This window comes from Polyodon spathula, chromosome 26 (assembly GCF_017654505.1).
Source record: "Polyodon spathula isolate WHYD16114869_AA chromosome 26, ASM1765450v1, whole genome shotgun sequence".
In the NCBI taxonomy this organism is placed as follows: domain Eukaryota; kingdom Metazoa; phylum Chordata; class Actinopteri; order Acipenseriformes; family Polyodontidae; genus Polyodon; species Polyodon spathula.
In genome coordinates, this window is record NC_054559.1 from 10,113,238 (window position 1) to 10,120,759 (window position 7,522).

Below are 7,522 nucleotides of genomic sequence, written 5' to 3' on the forward strand. Positions count from 1 at the left end.
ACTAAAGCACATTACATCAAACGAGACTGTCCTGTTATTTTCAAGAATAATTTATTTTTGTTGTACATCGGGCAAGGGCAGCAGCTGATTGATAACATGTATTAATACACCCTTCTCTTCTCATTCCGAAAACTCGAGAGTTCGTGGATTGTGCTCCTTTAGCGATGCTGTGTGGCATGATCCTGGGATCCCAGCTGTGCAGGGCTAGTGTGAGCTCTGGAAACTCATGCAGAGAGCAGTGTTAGCTGCAGTGTGTGACCTGCGGTGCAGTGTGCAGATGTGAAGGGGTCTGTGCAGAGCCCTGCTTCTCTACTGCACAACTGAGGATCACCAAACACACACTGAACCGAACACTATTACCTCAATACTGACGTTCATCAGTTTAATACCAATGTGTGTGTGTGGAGGGAGAGGAGTGTTACAGTGTCTGTCTTGGGTTATTTTTAACCAGTTTCCTGAGTCAAGAGCTTTGCCACTCTGGAAAGTATGGCAGATGTATGCAGTCTTTTATCTGATTGCATTAAGTTGTGAAGCTGCTGCAGACGCATTGCATTTCTCCTGTATAGAGTGTATTTTCATCTTCTCTTCATCAATCTTGGTGTCTGTCTGAGAGCAGGGATGGTGTTTACTGAGATTATGGAGCTTATTGTACTGAAGACAAATAACCTCAATCATTTTATGTTCAAGAGGAACCATTAAGAAAATAAGTTTACCTAGATTTACTGTGTTTTGCTGTTTCGGCTCCACCTCCACAATTTAATTGGAGTAAACTAAGCAGTCAGCCTGTTACTGCACTGTATTGGGCATTTTACAGGCTCTGTATACCCCCCCCCCCCCCCAACCCTGCACATTCTTTGATTGTTTAACAAAAATCTTTACTCTTTTATCAGAAACAAAAAAAAGTCCTGTTTATTTTAGTACTGTTCTCTACCACTTGTAATCTGACTACAGACTCATATTTTTCCATTTTTAGTGACCTCCTAAATGAATCTTAAATGAATCACAGTAGTTACACATGATGAAGTAGTTTTGCTTTGAGATGATGCCTCCCACACAATGACTGATTGCTCCAAAGAATGTTTTAATTGTCCTAACGTCCAAAGCTGTAGCGTTTCCAATTTAAACCATCCTAGATGACACACTGTTTATTGTCAGCTGTACATGTCCATGAATGCACAGCTTGAAAAGCTTTTGAGCCCCTGATGTTGCCCAGGGGCAGAAGAACAAAATATATAAAGCATGCAGTTGGGGTGTTCCTAATTTTGTTAATTTTATTTCTGATTGTTTTTCAGTATAGTCACATTACCCACCGTCAAATGGATCTCAAGGTTGTCTTTATTGCAAGGTTTGGCAGCAGACTGCTAAATCCTGTAATAAAAACACTCCTTCACTCTACAAATGTGCTCTTCAGACCCTAGAGGTGCTCTGGTCTGTAACTATTGCACCCACAACTCTTCTCCTGCTGGAGTCATAACCTGCTGGCATAGACCATTCCAGTTTTTGTTTCTGCCTAAGGTCACCTGTCTCTTCAAATTGAACCTCACAGGTAATGGTACACCCTTAACATTCGGTTCTTATTTCTTGTCTTACGTTCTTTTATGTCTGAAAAGCACAAAACATGCATTCAAACCCTTGCATTACCTGTATTGTTACAACTAATGGCTAGTTTGTAAAAAACACATTCCTACGACTGTTCCCTTAAACTGAGTAGTGTTTATACTTTTTTATATCATAACCCTGACCAGACTTGGTTTACTCTGATCATGCAGATAGCTGCATTGCACATGCACTCTGGAAAACCTTAGCAACGTCTATTATTAACATCCAAAAATAATGGGGCTTGACCTTTACAGATCCTGTTGCATAGTAACCCTGTGGTTTAGTCTCATTGTATTTTGTCAGCATGCTTCAATGAGATTTTATCATTATGCCATATATGGGGGCTACTGATTAAAATAAAAGTTGTATTTATACAACAGTGAATACAACATATGTCATGCAGCTGAGCTTAAAGTTGGGCAAAATAATTTCTGCTATGGTAATACACTGTTATAACTTTTGTAAAAACAACTGTACACGGGAACAACTATTATACAAACGTGATGTTTTTTTTTTTTTTTTTATAAGCAGTGCTATGTGTTCTATACATGGGTTGACATCTGTACACAGAAAAAGATGTACTGGCATTTTGACAAATCTGTAAAAGCAAGCAAGTTCACAGAAGCCATTTTATTGTTGGATCTGATATAACCTTGTTAGTATCCCTCAAAAGTCAATGTTGTATATATGTTCTGTTTATACATTTTAAAAATCTCTAAGTATGCTTTTATTCCATGCACTGCCCTGCCCTCTATATTTGAAGTAGTTCTAATGCCAGTGGCCCAGTCATTATCTGTTTATACCAATTGAGTCTTTGGTTTCCCCTGCCTCTTATCTCTCTCCATGGCAATTCAAACCAATCGTGCATGAAATTATTTTGGTGCTTGGGAATAGCTGCTTGAAATGTAAAATGTACCAGAGGTTGGCAATTTAAATGTAATCATGGGGTGCAGCTGCTAGTAAATATGAATTTGTTAACAGTGCTTGAGCAGTGGAAGATGCAGCTATGACGCATGATGCAAGAAAGTGCATGATGTGACTGGAGCAGGGTAGATGTGTTGCAGGGGCCAGCTGTAATCCTGTTTATTTCCATACTGCAGTATTTATAGATTGACATAATTACTGTGTGCATACAGTGGGGCACAACATTATGAATAGACTATAAACTTAAACCTGGGTAAAAGTGGTTGTAGTTATTTTTATCATTGCTTCAATTGTCACTGTAGATTCCTTAGTTCTACTTGGACAATGTTAGTCTTGCAGAAAGGTTGTATCAGGACTCTTCAGACTTGCAAAGAGCAGGAAGGAGACAGCAGAGAACAAGAGCAAAAGCAGCAGAGGAAAATTCCTGCCTGTGACAGTATAACAAGTTTTAGAAGAAAAGAGCTCAAAATCTGCAAAACTACCATCTGTAGAAATCTAGCTAACCATTCAAGTTCATGTCGTCTCTTCTCTTGTTATGAAATTCTTGGGAGTTAATAGAAGAGAACTAAGTTTCATGTTTTTAACACTTATCTACACACCATTCTCCACACTGTTAAGGGGAAAAAAAATTTTATTGAGAAAAAAATTATATTAAAAATACAAAACTGAAAGATCATAAGCGTTGATGGACAGCAATCTTCAAGTCGTGCCACAAATTTGATTGGATTTAGGTCGGGACTTTGACTGGACCACTCAAGGACATTTCCCTTTTTGTTCCTTAGCCACTCCAGTGTAGCTTTGGCTGTGTGCTTTGGGTCGTTGCCATGCTGAAAGGTCAACTTCCATCCTAGTTTCACCTTTCTAGCAGAGGGCTGTAGGTTTTCCTCAAGGACTTCTCTGTACTTTGATCCATTCATTTTCCCTTCTATCCTGGCAAGTGCCCCAGTCCCTGCTGATGAGAAACATCCCCATAACATTATGCTGCCACCACCATGCTTCACAGTAGGGATGGTGTTCTTTGGTTGATGCGCTGTGTTGGGGTTTGCACCAAACATAACGTTTCGGCCAAAATGTTCCATTTTAGTTTCGTCAGACCCCAAAACATTTTTCCACATGGCTACACATTCTCCTGTGTTTTTTTATTTTTACGGAATTCAAGGTGGGCATTCTTGAGTAATGGCTTCCTTCTTGCCACCCTACTATACAGGCCAGATTTGTGGAATGGTTGGGATATTGTTGTCACATGCACACTTTGACCAGCCTTTGCCATAAAAGCCTGTAGCTTTTGCAAAGTTGCCATTGGCCTCTTGGTAGCCTCTCTGATCAGTCTCCTTCTTGCTTGGTCATCCAGTTTGGAGGGACGGCCTGATCTGGGCAGGGTCTTGGCAGTACCATACACTTTACACTTCTTAATAATCGTCTTGACCATGCTCCAAGGGATATTCAAGGCCTTTGATATTTTTTTATACCCATCCACTGATTTGTGCCTTTCAACAACTTTGTCCCAGTGTTCTTTTGAAAGCACCTTGGTGCTCATGGTTGAGTCTTTGCTTTGAAATGCACTACCCAGCAGATGGAACCTACGGGAACTGCTGAATTTATCCTGAAATCCTGTAAATCACTACAATTTAACACGTGTGGAGGCCACTTAACTTGGTGTGTGATTTTTGAAGGCGATTGGTTACACCTAAACTAATTTAGGATTGCTGTTACAAGGGGGATGGACACTTATCCAACCAAGCTATTTCAGTTTTTATTTTCAATTGTCTACAAATTTCTACAATATTTTTTTCACTTGGAAGTTGTGCTGTAGGATATGTAGACAAATGAAAAAAAATCTTTTAATGCATGTTAATACAGGCTATAGGGCAACAAAAGGTGAACATTTTGAATGGGGGTGTAGACTTTTGTCGCTGTACTTGCACTGATGCCATAAGATTATGTCTCTTTCTTTTTTTTTTTTTTGCTCAGAGGTAGGGGTCATTTTCAGATTTGAATGAATTTCATACCAACTACTTGGTGTTTTTTTGACAGATTGACATCCGGTCAATAGGCCGGTCGCTGTACCAGCGAGGCTATCCATTCACCCTGAAGGAGTCTCCCTCCTCCCAAGCCAGCCAGGAGCCCTGCCCCTTCTGCAGCCCGGAGCTGCTCTCACCCGCCTCCACGGTGGGCCAGCGGGCTGTGGAAGAGGCTGAGGACGGTGCCTTCAGCCCTACGGAGAGCAGCGAAGGCCGGGCAGTACTGCAAACTCAGGAATACGCTGGGTACAACAGCCACTACACACCCTCCAACCAACAAGGTACTGCAGGCTTGAGAGCTGCTCCTGCTTGAGCTGGTGCTTCTGCTTTGGCTTTCCCGTTTTTAAGTGCATAATGTGACATGGAAGATTTTCAAATAGAAGTTTTAGCTATGATGTTCAGTTTTTTTTTTTTTTTTGCAAGTTGAGGGGTGTGTGTGTGTGTGTGTTACTATAGTTCAATTAAGGTCTGATAAGGAATTGCCAGAGCCTGCTTGAAATAGCATTCAATGTAGTGTCAGCCAGTTACTCACTGGATGAGTCATCAATGCATTTTAAGCAAAACAAAACAGAAAATCAAAAAACTTGAGGTGCCTCCTGCCCAAGTTCGTGATATGTTTTCATTATCTTTTCTTTTTATAATTGTTTGCAGCAGGTCAGCCTAATGACCTAGTTCTAGATGTACATCAGTCTTAAGTGTATCAAGGCAGTCAAACGTGCAATCTAGCTGGTCATCAACAGCATTGTGATATCTAGTTGATTATAAAAAGTTTCAAATTGTGACCTAAAATTGGTTTGAAGCTGTTAGGTAAAAATGCAGATATGTCTCACTGTAGCAAAATTAAATGCTTTAATTGGCATTAAATCTGCTGCGGCTGACCTTTAACGGGTCATAATTTGAAAACTGAAACATTCCTGTTGCTTAGACTTGTGTTAAACCATTGCTTTGTAAAGAAACAAATGAGATTTTATAATTGTATGCTTTAGAAAAACATATGGCCCGTTTTATCCCACTTCGATCCTGTTGAAAAACAAATGTAACTTCAGTGTGTCTTTCCAGGAGAAATAAATAAAAGAAAAATGTCTTGGTGTTCCTGAATAGAAACATAAAACCATTTTTTTTTTAAATTTATTCCATAAATCTGAAATAACCCATAGCTGTAAAAGTTTTACTCACACATGACAGAGTAATGATATTGAAGTTTGTTTTTTACAGCCATTGTCAGCATGCATTTTCCTTATGGTAGCATGGATTGGATTATGGGTCAGCTCGGGTTAACAAGAGTCTTCTGTGCTATGAAAGCAGAACATATATTTAGTACAGGTGATGACAGGTATTCAGAAGTACTGTATGTTTTGTTCTCTCTGTAGCATACTAAATACCAGCCAAGTGTTGCAGTTTCTGGACAGGTCTGATAAACAGTTTAGATTGCTCAAGCTCATTCCGAGTGTCTAGAGTCCATTACATACGGAAACCAGGGAGTCAGAGGGGAATTTCAGGAATCCAGCTTAAATTGGCTGAACTAAATCTACTTGCCATAGTAGTTTTATTACACAGTTTCTCAAGCCGTTAGATAATTAACTGGGGCACTGGTAAGGGGCTGTTCAGGCAGCTGTAGAAACATTTATTATAAAGTAATTAACATATTTGCCTGGTGCCTGAATACTTAAATTAACCACACCATAACCCTAACTGTGTGTTGATATTGTAAAGGATTTTCAGGGTTTCAGGAGCCCTCTAAGGAAAGCTCTGCCTCCCTCAACGCACCCTGACTGCCCAGAAGGCAGTGAGCAGTTCTACCTAGACAAAAACAAGATGGCTGCCTCATACGCCAGTTTTCTCTGGGGCCCCTCCCCTCCCCCGAACTGCCAAAGAAGGCAAACGACCCTCTGACCCTCCTGCAGGAACTGAGCAAGCGCTCCATCCACGGAAATCAAATATTTATACAACAATATTTCTGGGCACACTTTGCTGCTGTTACATGTTTTTATTGTCTTCCTTTCTTTTATTGTATTAATGAATGTAATTTTCCATTGATCAATTCAGGATCATATGTAAGCACTTTATATTCATTAGAATGCTGTCCTCTGTTATAGTAAACTTTATTTTATTTTTTTTCCTTTGGAAATGTGTATATATTTGAACTCTTGATGTTCTGGATTTTTTTCACTTTTTTGCACAGAAAGGGGATTGTTTTGAGTATATTGATCTTTTATTTTGGCTACATTGTAAGTTATTTTTGTTATTTAATGGAGAAAAAAATAAGCAAATATTTTGGTGAACAGAACTTGTGTCTGCGTGTTTCATATGTAGAAATATTTGCATGCCTTTCTGTCCTGATCCCTTGTTGCTTTCTGAATTTATTTTGTCAATAGGTGAGATTTCAAGATCGATGCACCATTTCATTTTTTTGTGGCTTTGCTTTCCATCTAAAGATGCTGGGGTCTCAAGGTCCTGTTTTATTGAGATCCAGGTGAAATGAAATTTTATTGGACCTGACATTTTGATTGAATTTTGCCAACAGACAAGCACATATTCATGTGGAGAAAATCCTGTGCAGTTTGTCAAATGGAGATTAGATGGTAATGGAATTCACAACAATTGCCTGATTCTGTGCTGCTGCTTTGGGCTCTGAGGTGCATTGACACCTGGAACAGCTGTACATGTATTCTACACATCTGGCAAAGTCATGCAGGTGATGCAGACTAATTTGGTTAATTAAAGCTTCAGAATTAAAACTACAGTAGTTGCCGCTGTGTGGTCATGGAACCCTGAGCTTGTTACAGTTAGCATCCTAGCTATTCAAGCTATTTGATGGAGGAGGAAAGATCAATAGTTAGAGAGGGCTGCAACTCATGGTACAAATACCTGTAAGATGCATGTTACTTCTATACCTTTATTGTGACGATGAAACATTGGCCTTGAGTTACTATAGGCTTGTAATAAAGCATCCTCCATTCCTTCACTACAGTAATATT